Source organism: Lutra lutra, chromosome 1, assembly GCF_902655055.1.
Source record: "Lutra lutra chromosome 1, mLutLut1.2, whole genome shotgun sequence".
NCBI classification, from domain to species: domain Eukaryota; kingdom Metazoa; phylum Chordata; class Mammalia; order Carnivora; family Mustelidae; genus Lutra; species Lutra lutra.
The window spans coordinates 125,857,078-125,869,004 of NC_062278.1; the positions used below are offsets into that span (position 1 = coordinate 125,857,078).

Here is an 11,927-nt window from a genome sequence, read left to right on the forward strand (position 1 = left end):
CCGTGTTATTCCTTATGCTCCACAAATAAGTGAAACCATATGATAATTGACTCTCTCTGCTTGACTTATTTCACTCAGCATAATCTATTCCAGTCCCGTCCATGTTGCTACAAAAGTTGGGTATTCATCCTTTCTGATGGAGGCATAATACTCCATAGTGTATATGGACCACATCTTCCTTATCCATTCGTCCATTGAAGGGCATCTTGGTTCTTTCCACAGTTTGGCAACCGTGGCCATTGCTGCTATGAACATTGGGGTACAGATGGCCCTTCTTTTCACTACATCTCTATCTTTGGGGTAAATACTCAGTAGTGCAATTGCAGGGTCATAGGGTAACTCTATTTTTCATTTCTTAAGTAATCTCCACACTGTTCTCCAAAGTGGCTGCACCAACTTGCATTCCCACCAACAGTGTAAGAGGGTTCCCCTTTCTCCACATCCTCTCCAACACACGTTGTTTCCTGTCTTGCTAATTTTGTCCATTTTAACTGGTGTAAGGTGGTATCTCAATGTGGTTTTAATTTGAATCTCCCTGATGGCTAATGATGATGAATATTTTTTCATGTGTCTGATAGCCATTTGTATGTCTTCGTTGGAGAAGTGTCTATTCATGCCTTCTGCCCATTTTTAACATGATTATCTGTTTTGTGTGTGTTGAGTTTGAGAAGTTCTTTATGGATCCTGGATATCAGCCTTTTGTCTGTACTGTCATTTGCAAATATCTTCTCCCATTCCGTGGCTTGCCTCTTTGTTTTGTTGGCTGTTTCCTTTGCTGTGCAGAAGCTTTGATCTTGATGAAGTCCCAAAAGTTCATTTTTGCTTTGGAGACATATCTTGAAAGAAGTTGCTATGGCTGATATCGAAGAGGTTACTACCCAGGTTCTCTATGATTCTGATGGATTCCTGTCTCACGTTGAGGTCTTTTATCCATTTCAAGTTTATCTTTGTGTACAGTGTAAGAGAATGGTCTAGTTTCATTCTTCTACACATAGTTGTCCAATTTTCCCAGCACCATTTCTTGAAGAGAATGTCTTTTTTCCACTGTATATTTTTTCCTGCTTTGTGGAAGATTATTTGACCACAGAGTTGAGGGTCCATTTCTGGGCTCTCTACTCTGTTCCACTGGTCTATGTGTCTGTTTTTATGCCAGTACTATGCTGTCTTGGTGATCATAGCTTTGTAGTAAAGCCTGTGTCTCTTTTTATTAACATTCTAATTTTTTTTTGTTGCAGATTTAATATAAGCAATCTGTTGTTTTCTCACATTTGGAATCACCCATGTATTGTTAACCATTTTGTCCCACCCTCATTTTTTAAAATTATTTAATTATTTAATTATTTATTTTCAGCATAACAGAATTCATTGTTTATGCACCACACCCTGTGCTGCATGCAATACGTGCCTCCATAATACCCACCACCTGGCTTTCCCAACCTCTCACCCCCAACCCCTTCAAAACCCTCAGATTGTTTTTCAGAGCCCATAGTCCCTCATGGTTCATCCCCCCTTCCAATTTCCCTCAACTCCCTTCTCCTCTCCATCTCCCCATGTCCTCCATGTTATTTGTTATGCTCCACAAATAAGTGAAACCATATGATAATTGACTCTCTCTGCTCTTTTCAAAACTTTTCAAAAAAGAATAAAGATGGTATAAAATCACAAAAGTGAAAAAGCAGTTGAATGATGGGAAAAATGGAAAAGTGTTTGGATGAGTAGTAATTGACTTAGCAGACTAGGAAAAAAAAAAACCTAAGTGTCACAAAGGAGTATGCCAATGAGAAGCCATCTAATTTACCTATAGAACTTTCCATGGGACACAGAAGTCAGAAGTACCAAATGCCCCAGAAGGTAGGCATTATCTATTTTATAACTGGAAGTTTGTACCTCCTAGTTAGTACCCTTTATCTGTTTCCCCCATTCCCCCCCCACCACAACCATCTCCTCTCTGGCAAACATCAGTTTGTTCTCTGTATTTAAGAATCTGATTTTTTGTTTGTTCATTTGTTTTGTTTGGTTCTGTGTTTTGTTTTTAGATTCCACATATGAGTGAAATAATATGATATCTGTCTTTCTCTTATTTCACTTAGCATATTACCCTCTAGGTCTATCCATGTTGCCAAGAATGGCAAGAGCTCATTCTTTTTTATGGCTGAGTAATATTTCATTGTATATACTCACTATATATATATATAATATACATATGTGTGTATATATATATATATATATATATATATATATACACATATTCCATATCTTGGCTATTGTAAATAATACTGCAATAAACTCAGGAGTGCATATATCTTTTCAAATTAGGGTTTTGGTTTTGTGGGGGGAGGTAAATACCTAGACGTGGAATTACTGATTCATGTGGTGTTTCTATTTTTAATTTTTTTTTTTTAAAGATTTTATTTATTTATTTGTCAGAGCGAGGGAGAGAGAGCGAGCACAGGCAGACAGGATGGCAGGCAGAGGCAGAGGGAGAAGCAGGCTCCCCGACGAGCAAGGAGCCCGATGCGGGACTCGATCCCAGGACGCTGGGATCATGACCTGAGCCGAAGGCAGCTGCTCAACCAACTGAGCCACCCAGGCGTCCCTCTATTTTTAATTTTTTGAGGAACCTCCATACTGTTTTCTCTGGTGGTGTGTGTGAGAGAGAGAGAGAGTGTGTGTGCACAAGCAGGGGAAGCATCAGGCAAAGGGAGAAGCAGGCTCCCTGATGTGCAGGGATCCCAATGAGGAACTCAGTCCTAGGACCCTGGATCATGACCTGAGCCAAAGGCAGATGCTTAATCAACTGAGCCACCCAGGCATCCCCCAAACCATAGTGTTTTGATTACTGCAACTTTGTAGAATATCTTGAAGTCTGTGAGTATGATGCCTCCAGCTTCATTCTTCTTTCTCAAGATTGCTTTCGTTATTTGGGGTTGGGGTCATTTGTGGTTCCATACAAACTTTTATAAAAAGCCTTTTAAATCAGTAAAAAAAAAAAAAAAAAAAAAAAAAATCTAACAACCCAATTTAAAATGCAAAAAGGACATGAAAAGGCAGCTCACAGGAAAAATGTTCACAAATATTTGGGAAAATATGCTCAATTGGGGGAGCCTGGGTGGCTCAGTTGGTTAAGCAGCCGCCTTCGGCTCAGGTCATGATTCCAGGGTCCTGGGATCGAGCCCTGCGTCAGGCTCCCTGCTTAGCGGAGAGCCTGCTTCTCTCTCTCCCTCTGCCTGCCGCTCTGCTTACTTGTGCTCTCTACCTCTCTGTCAAGTAAATAAATAAAATCTTTAAAAAAAAAAAAGAAAAAGAAAATATGCTCAATTGAACTTAGAAGAAATCCATTTTAAAAAAACAAAATACATTTTTACAAACCTATTTGATTGACAAAGATTTTTTTAAATTATTTGTTAATACACAGGGTTGCCAAGAATGTGATGAAACAGGAACTCTCACATACTGGCACAACCTACTAAAAACCACTTTGACATTTTCTGTAATGTGTACAAAAACATATGCACAAAATACATCAGAATTGCACTGTTTATAATTACAAATAACAGTAAACAACCCAAATGACCATCCACTCAGGACTGGCTAAATTAATTTTGGTACTTGGAAGGAGCTGGGTACTATACAGAAGTCAAAAAGAATTAGAAAGCTCTCTGTGTATAAATATGAAAATTTGCTAAGAGAAGCAAAAAAGAAAAATGTGGATCCGGTTTGTTGTAGTCTATATTTTGGATAAAAAGTTAAAGAAAGGGAAAATATCCTCATATTTGATTTTATGTGCATAAAGAAACTCTGGAAAGATACACAAGAAATTAACACAAAAGGTTTCTTGTTTAGCAGGAGCAGGAGCTGAACCAAACTTCCACTGTGTATTTTTTCATGCTACTTCAATTTCAAGCCGTGTGAATAGGTTACCTATCCAGAATGCAAGAAAATAAGAATAGATAAATAAGAAGGAAGTAGATCATATGTGCTGATTTGAAAAGATTTGCAAGATCTATCAAATGGAAATGTTAGCTATTGCCTAGATTTCATGGAAGGAAAGGTCACTGGGAGAGGCAGGGACAGGTCCCCTTGGGAAGACGTGGTCTGGAGTGACTGCTGCCAAGTTCCTATCTCCTCCTATTAATAAGAGGGTAGGGTAGGGTGGGGAGGACACAAGGACTACAAATGGGCCGCTTCCTGGGCCTGAGCCATTTGATCCCTTTGGTCCCGGGAGGGATGAGTATTTATGACCCCCTGCTCTCCTAGCCTGACTTCTTGGCACAAAACTGGAGAGGGGGCACAATTTACACAAAAACCAAAGCAAGGCCTTGTGATGCCTGCTAGCTGAGGGGACTCCCAAGTCTCCTTCTTCCTGGAGACTCGGGTGAAGACAAATCCAATGGCTCCTACCCCAGCCTGACGAGCACCAATCATTTTCTCAGCAGGGCCCCGTGGGCTCTCTGAATCTGGGACCCCACCTCCAACAGTATGGGGGCCAGACTTGCCTGGCCCCAGTGGCCTCAAGGGGGTGTCCAGTTGGGAAACATTCAATCTGACTCAAATACATGGCTGAGGTTGGCAACCTACCTGGCTGTCAAGGGCAGTACTACCAGGTACTCTTCACCTGCTTTGGCCCCAAAAGAGTGACATGCCCTCAGTGGCTGCCTTGAGGTCACTGTGGGCTTGCAGGCCAGCATGCCATGGCCATTACTAATACCTGTTCCTGAGGCCTGCCTTTCCCAAATCCAGAGGGCAGCACTCACAGAACACAGGGCACTGATAAACCATAAAAGGCTGATGCTTTCTGTGTCCAACATCTTTGGCTACCCTCTGCTCTCTTTTTATACCTGGACTTCATGGGCATTTTGTCTCTGCTTGTTTGTTTTGTAGCTCCCACATGTTTAGTGTATATCATGTATGGCATCAATGCTTCTTGTACTTTCACAGGTATTAGAATCACCTGGGGAGCTAATAAGGCACACAGAGGCCCAGGATCCTTAAAGCAGCATAGGGTCTAGCCTCGATGTTTTCATCAACTTCATGGAGGTAATTCTGATAGGACCGAAATTGGAGAACCACAGCATTAAACTCTTCAAACATTACACCATTTAATTTTCAACACTGCCTTACAAAGTAAATATTATTTTCCTTGGCTAGAAAACAGAGCCCTATAGGTCAGATAAAAGAGTGTCTGGGTTTAAATCCACAATCTTCTTAACAGCTTTGTGACCCTTGGAAGATATCTAACCTCTCTCAACCTCATATTCATCATCCTCATAGTGGAACTTTGGTGACACTCCCTCTCTTAAAGAGTTGCTGAGAGAGTTAAGTGAGACAAGCCAGGAAAAGTGCTTGGCAAGCTCAACAAAACATGATTGCTATTCTAATCAAGGGTTAAGTCACTTATTGGAAACAAAACATTGTGTAATAAGAGGTTTTGAATGGACACATCTTCATTGACTTTAACACATCAAATGACATTTGATAAATGATAGGAGAGAATATGGAGGAATATCTTATTGATTAAATCACCAATGTTTTCATTTAATTTGAGGTCTTAAAAACAAAGATTGCTGGTAGCTTACTGCATCAGTAGTAGTCAAAATGCTTCTGCCTTCTTTCACAGAGTATACAGAAAATTGGGGCTTCTGCTGCAGAAATACCCTCCCCATTTACATTCAATACCAGCAGTTCTCACTGCACAAATATTTGTTTATTCCTCATCTGCAATGTGCTAGGTACGGGGGATATGGCAGTAAACAAAACAAGGAGAAAGATAGTAAATAATCCCCTAATCTCAGGAAGAAGGACAATAAATAAACAGATTTTCCCTAATCTGAGAAATGTCAGAAATTCGTTAGGTCTGGTGGAAGAAAAGTTCAGTGGGGAGCAGTTTCCATCTGGCAGGATTGCCAAGGGCATCCCAAGAATCCTTGGAAGGGAGGCAGGGACAGCTCCTTTGGGAAGAGGTGGTCTAGAGTGACCCACTCTTGCCAGCTCCCTACATCCTTCCAACTGCAGTTAAAGTGTAGGGGAGTGTGGGAAGGACAAGGAGATTGAAAATGGACCCCTACCTGAACCAAAGAAATTTGATCCCTGTGGCCTTGGGAAGAATCAGGGTTTGTGACCTCCTGCTCTTCTGGAATGCCTTCTGGGCACAAAAGTGGGAAAATGGAACAATTTACAAAAAATCTAAAACAAGACCCAGCTCTGTGTGATGGTTGAAGGAACTCCAGGTCTCCTTCCACTTGAGGACTCTGGCAAGGACAAATCTGATGGTATCTAGTTCCCACAACAAACACAGGCCAAACATGCAAGTTTCAGGGCCCACTTCCCTCAAAAGGAGGAGTGGGCCTGGAGAGAACCTACGTGTGCATGCAGCTAATGCCATGTGCATCAGCTGCCTGTGGCTGAACCTAGAGAAGCAGAGACATAACCTACAGACAACAGGTTCCAGACTCACAGGTGAGCCCAGACTCACCCACCTATGTCCTGTACAGGGACAGAGCAGAATGCGCTGATATAGATCCAGTACCATAGAATGATGGCTCCAGTTCAGTGGTCTAGATCATTTGTTGTGAAGAATTTAGAGATGCTTATGATTACTTGAGGCGTGATAAAAGAAGTGAATGGGCTTTTAAACTAACCAGAGATGCTATTGCATTATATGCAGCCAACTATACGCTGGCATTTTTGGAGAGTTCTCTTAAAGTCACTTCAAAAGGATCTACATGAGGAAATGAACTACATCACTGCAATAATTGAGGAAGAGCCCCAAAATTATCAAGTTTAGTATCACAGGCAAGTATTAGTGGAATGCCTAAAAGATCCATCTCAGGAGCTTGAGTTTACTGCTGATATTCTTAATCAGGATGCAGAGGATTATCGTAACTGGCAACATCAACAATGGGTTATTCAGGAATTTAAACTTTGAGATATGAGCTGCAGTATGTAGACCAATTTCTTAAAGAGTTTGTGAGAAAGAACTCTGTCTGGAACCAAAGCTACTTCATAATTTCTAACACCACTGGCTACAGTGATCATGTTATATTGGAGAGAGAAGTCCAATTAGTAATCTCCTTCGCTTGTTCACTTATTAAAAGAGCATTTGTGTGCCTATCATGTCTCAGGCATCGAGTATACAGCAAAGATTAAGACTGCCCTCAATCCTGCCCTCATGGAACGAATAGGACAGAATACTTAGATGAACTCTATAATGACAAATTTACAGACACTATAGTATACCTCTACTCTGTAGTGTGTTAAGTTTCTTAAAATACTGTTGCTATTACAGATTGAGAAGAAATCAGATTTCATAGTGTCTAGGAAGCTTTATTTTATTTTATTTTATTTTATTTCATTTTTTAAAGATTTTATTTATTTGAGAGCGAGAAAGAGCCGAAGCAGGGGGAGCTGCAGAAGGAGAGGGAGAAGCAGTCTCCACGCAAAGCAGGGAGCCCAGTGCAGGGCTCAATCCCAGGACCCTGGGATCATGACCTGAGCTGAAGAGCAGGCACTTCACCCACTGAGCCACCCAGGCATCCTTGTTGCCCTTTAGATAATAATCCCCAGAGGCCAGGTTATCATCACAGGGTTTGGAGCAGAATAAGGCTTTGTTGTAGGGGGCTGTCCTGTATATCATAGAATGTTTAGCAACATTCCTAGCCTTTATCCCCCATATCAGTAGTAACTCCCTCCCTGCCAAGTTATAACAAACAAGAATGTCCCTATTGCCAAATGTCCCCTGTGGGGCAAAATCATCTCCAGTTGAAAACTACTGTTTTAGGATACAAAAAGCTGTTGTAAGAGCTAGAATTTTCTGAAATAGCATGAATTTCTATATTAATGTCCATAAACATTAATAGTCACCTCTTTTCTGGAAAAATAAAGAAGTCTACTTGGTCTGATATAAGTATTACTACCCTAGCTTTTTTTTTTCCTCCACTTCCATGTTCATGGTGTAAGTTTCTTCATCCCTTCACTTTGAATCTGTATGTGACTTTAGGTCTGAAGTAAGTCTCTTGTAGACAGCCTATAGATGGGTTTTGCCTTTTTATCCATTCAGTCACCCTATACTTTTTAACTGAAGCGTTTGGTTCATTTTAATGTGAGGTAATTATTGATAGGTATATACTTGCCGTTTTGTAATTGTTTTCTGGTTGTTTTTGTAGTTCTTTGGTTTCTTTGTTCTTCTCTTGCTCTCTTTCCTTTGGTGTTTGATGGCTTTCTTTAGTGTTATGCTTGGATTCCTTTCTTTTTAATTTTTGTATCTATTATAGGTTTCTGATTTGATTACAGTGGAGCATATACATAACATCTTATGTGTATGGAAGTCTATATTAAGTTGGTCGCTTAAGTTTGAACACATTTAAAAGCACTAAATTCTTTCTCCTCCCTCCAAGTTTCATGTATATGTGTCATATTTTACATCTTTTAATTTCTTGTATCTCTTGACAAATTTTTGTAGGTATAATTGATTTTTTATTATTTTCATGTTTTAACCTTCATATGGCTTTATAAGTGATTAATCTACTACCTTTACTATGTATTTGCTTTTACCAGTGAAATTTTTTCCTTTCATAATTTTCTTCCAGTTATGGCCTGCTTTTTCCACTTAAAGAATTCCCTTAAACATTCTTTTGTAAGGATGGTTTAGTGGTGATGAACTCATGTAACTTTTGTTTGTCTGGGAAACCCTATCTCTTCTCTTCTGAATGATAACCTTACTGGGTAGAGTATTATTGGTTGTAGGTTTTTCCTTGTCAGCACTTTTAATATATTATGCCACTCACTTCTGGACTGCAAAGTTTCTGCTGAAAAATTAGCTGATAGCCTCAGGGTTTTCTTTGTATATAACTGTTATTTTTTCTCCTGTGGCTTTTAAAATTCTGTTTATCATTACTTTTTGCCATTTTAATTATTATGTGTCGGTGTGGACCTCCTCGGGTTCATCTTGTTAGGGACTCTCTGTGCTTGCTGGACCGGGATACCTGTTTCCTTTCCCAGATTATGGAAGGTTTCAGTGATTATTTCTTCAAATAAGTTTTCTGCCCCTTTCTCTTTCCTCCTTCTGGGATTTCTATAAGGTGAATCTTATTACACTTGATGTTGCTGAGTTCCCTTATTCTCATTTTTTATTATTATTTTTTCCTATTCACCTTGGCTGCTTTTTATTACCCTGTCTTAGAGATTACTGACTCATTCTTCTGTGTCCTCTAATCTGCCGTTGATTCTTTCCATATTTTTTATTTCAATTTTGAATTCTTCAGCTTTGATTTGTTATTTTTATATTTTCTATTTGTTTAAGTTCTCACTGAACTCATCTACTTTTCACGTTCGGTATCTTTATGGCTATCAGTTTGAATTCTTTATCAGGCATGTTGCTTATGTTTTTTCATTTAGTTCTTTTACTGTGATTTTGCCTTGTTCTTTCATTGGGGACATATTCCTCTGTCAATTCATTTTGTCTCTCTGTTTGTTAGGTAGGTTAGCAACATCACCTGGTCTTGAAAGTAGTGGCCTTGTGAAGAAGAGGTCTTGTGATGCCCTATAATGCAGTCCCTTCTGGTCACCAGAACCAGGCACTCCAGAGGTGTGAGCACTCTATGTGGGCTGCATGCACCCTACTGTCGTGACTGAGCTGCAGTTGCCTTCAGCCCAACTGGCTGCAATCACCTGCTTTGCCCACTGTGGGCACACTTGGTAGGATTTGATATCTATGCTGTTGAGAAGTCTGTCTGCGGTCACTGAGGACTTCTTGGTGGGTGGGGCTGGCAGTCAGATTAACTGTTTGTACTTAGCCTCTCTGCCACATCCGCAGGCAAACCAAAGGGCAGGGCTTGCTCACTGGGCAGTGAGATAATAGGCCCATCTGCTACAATAGCAATGCTGGTGTGTAGGGTTATCTTCCTCCCTCCCCAGGGCAGGAGTCGGTTTGGGGTGGCACCATTCAGAGCCAGGGCTGCCAATAGAGTATCACAGGGCAGGAGCTGCTTTGGAGGATGCCTGCTGAAGCTGGCAGTTTGACTAGGGTAGGTTCTTTAGGGGAGCACAGGGTCAGGGCTCATGGTGTTAGTAAGGTAGATAGAGAGTGTTAGTGCTAGCTTCCACAAATATCAGGCTAATTAGGCTTGAAGAAGGGAGGAGAAATTCTTTTCTTCTTGGAGATATCTCCTGAAGGTCCCTGCCTCTCCAGCACACATTCTAAAAATAGTCAATAAATATGCATGTCTACCCCAGGCAATTTTCAAACTGCCTTTTTGTGCTGTGTCTTGGGCTGAGTTATTTATTATGCTGGCTTTTTAATGGAAGGAACTCAGTTTCCTATCACCCTCTAATTCTCCCAGAGTTAAGCCCACTGATTTTTAAAGTTCCTGAAATTAAGCCCTGCAGGTTTCCAAGCCAGATGTTATGGGGACCTTTTTTTCCCAGTGCAGGTCCTTAGTGCCAGGGGTGCCTGGTACTGGGTCTTACCCTCTCATTTCTCTGTGTTTGTGATGTCCTTCCCACTTGTGGTTAGTCTCACTGGAAGATTTTGGTTCCCAACTGCTTCTCTACCTTTCCTACACTTTTCAACATGGCCTTCTCTCTAAGATTAACTGTGTAAGTCTGTTCTGCCAGAGTTCAAGTCATTTTCAGAGTTATTTGTATAGACGTAGCTGTTATTTCTGTGTGCCCGCGGGATGAGCTGAGCTCAGTATTCTCTGCTCCCATCTCCCTGACTCCCCTCAACAATCTGTGCTTTAGTTAGCCCTACAGATAAATCTCACACTTGCTAGGATTTGAGAACCACTGCTCTAGAAGTTCCTCTTGTTTTTCAAGTAATATGTAAACTTATATTTCTTAGAAACATCTAGTCAATCAATACTTACAGTCTTCTTACACATATTTACTTCATTTCAATCAGCTAATTTCCCATACGGTTATAATATGGGATTTTATTTTGGGTTGCTACTAATTTTTTTTCCAAAACCATCATGAATGAATGCATGAATAAAAATGATTTCATTAATTTTTATTAAAATTTAATTTACCTACAATAAAAGGAACAGCTCTCAATTGTAGAGTTTTAGTTTTAACAATTGTCATACAGCCACTGCCTGAACTATAGAACATTTCCATCCTTCTTCCCCAAGAAATTTCCCTTGTTTCTTCTCCTATCCCACCTTTTCTTCCCATACTTATCAAATCATTGATCTATTTTATATGACTGTAGGTTAGTTTGTTTTTTTTCTGGAGTTTCTCAAGAATGGAACCATGCAGTATACAATCTTATGTGTCAAGTTTCTTTCCCTCAGCATAAAGCTATGAGATTTATTCATGCCATTATGTTCCTTTTTACTGTTGAGTAGTTTTCTATTTTGTGAATATATTACAATTTGTTGATCTATTAATTTGTCAATAAATGTTTGGGTTGTTTCCAATTTGGGGCTATTATATCTGAAAGTATTTTAGTTTTTAAAACCCTTTAATGAAGTTCATTTACATTTAGAATTCTTAGTCAAAAGCCTTTCCCCTCATCATTGCAAGATATTGTTCATTGTTGCCTTCCATCAGAATTGTTGAAAAGTCTGATATCAATCCAATTATTGTATTGTTTATTTATAGGTAATCTATGGTTGTTTTTTGTTTTCTCTGGAATATTTTAGAGTTTTATTTTTATTTTTATGTTCTAAATTTCCACCCATGTGTTCTGTGTTATATACATTCAGGATAATTTCAGTTATGAAGTCTCTCTTCAGCTGTGTTTAATCAGCTTTTTAATCCACCTATTACCTTTTAAATTTTACTGACTATATCTTTAAAATTTCTATGACTAATCTCTGGTTATTTTTTTTAATCTATTTCTTAAATGTCATTTTATCCTTTTTCATGTTTTTAAATTTTTTTGCTCATTTAAACATACTTATTTTATAGTTTGTTACTGACCATTTTTA

General features: G+C 39.5%; 1 pseudogene; it reads left to right on the top strand.

Moving 5' to 3' along the window:
* Nucleotides 1-4,556: 4,556 nt before the first annotated feature.
* Nucleotides 4,557-7,146, top strand: LOC125101966 (protein farnesyltransferase/geranylgeranyltransferase type-1 subunit alpha-like; annotated as a pseudogene).
* Nucleotides 7,147-11,927: the final 4,781 nt, after the last annotated feature.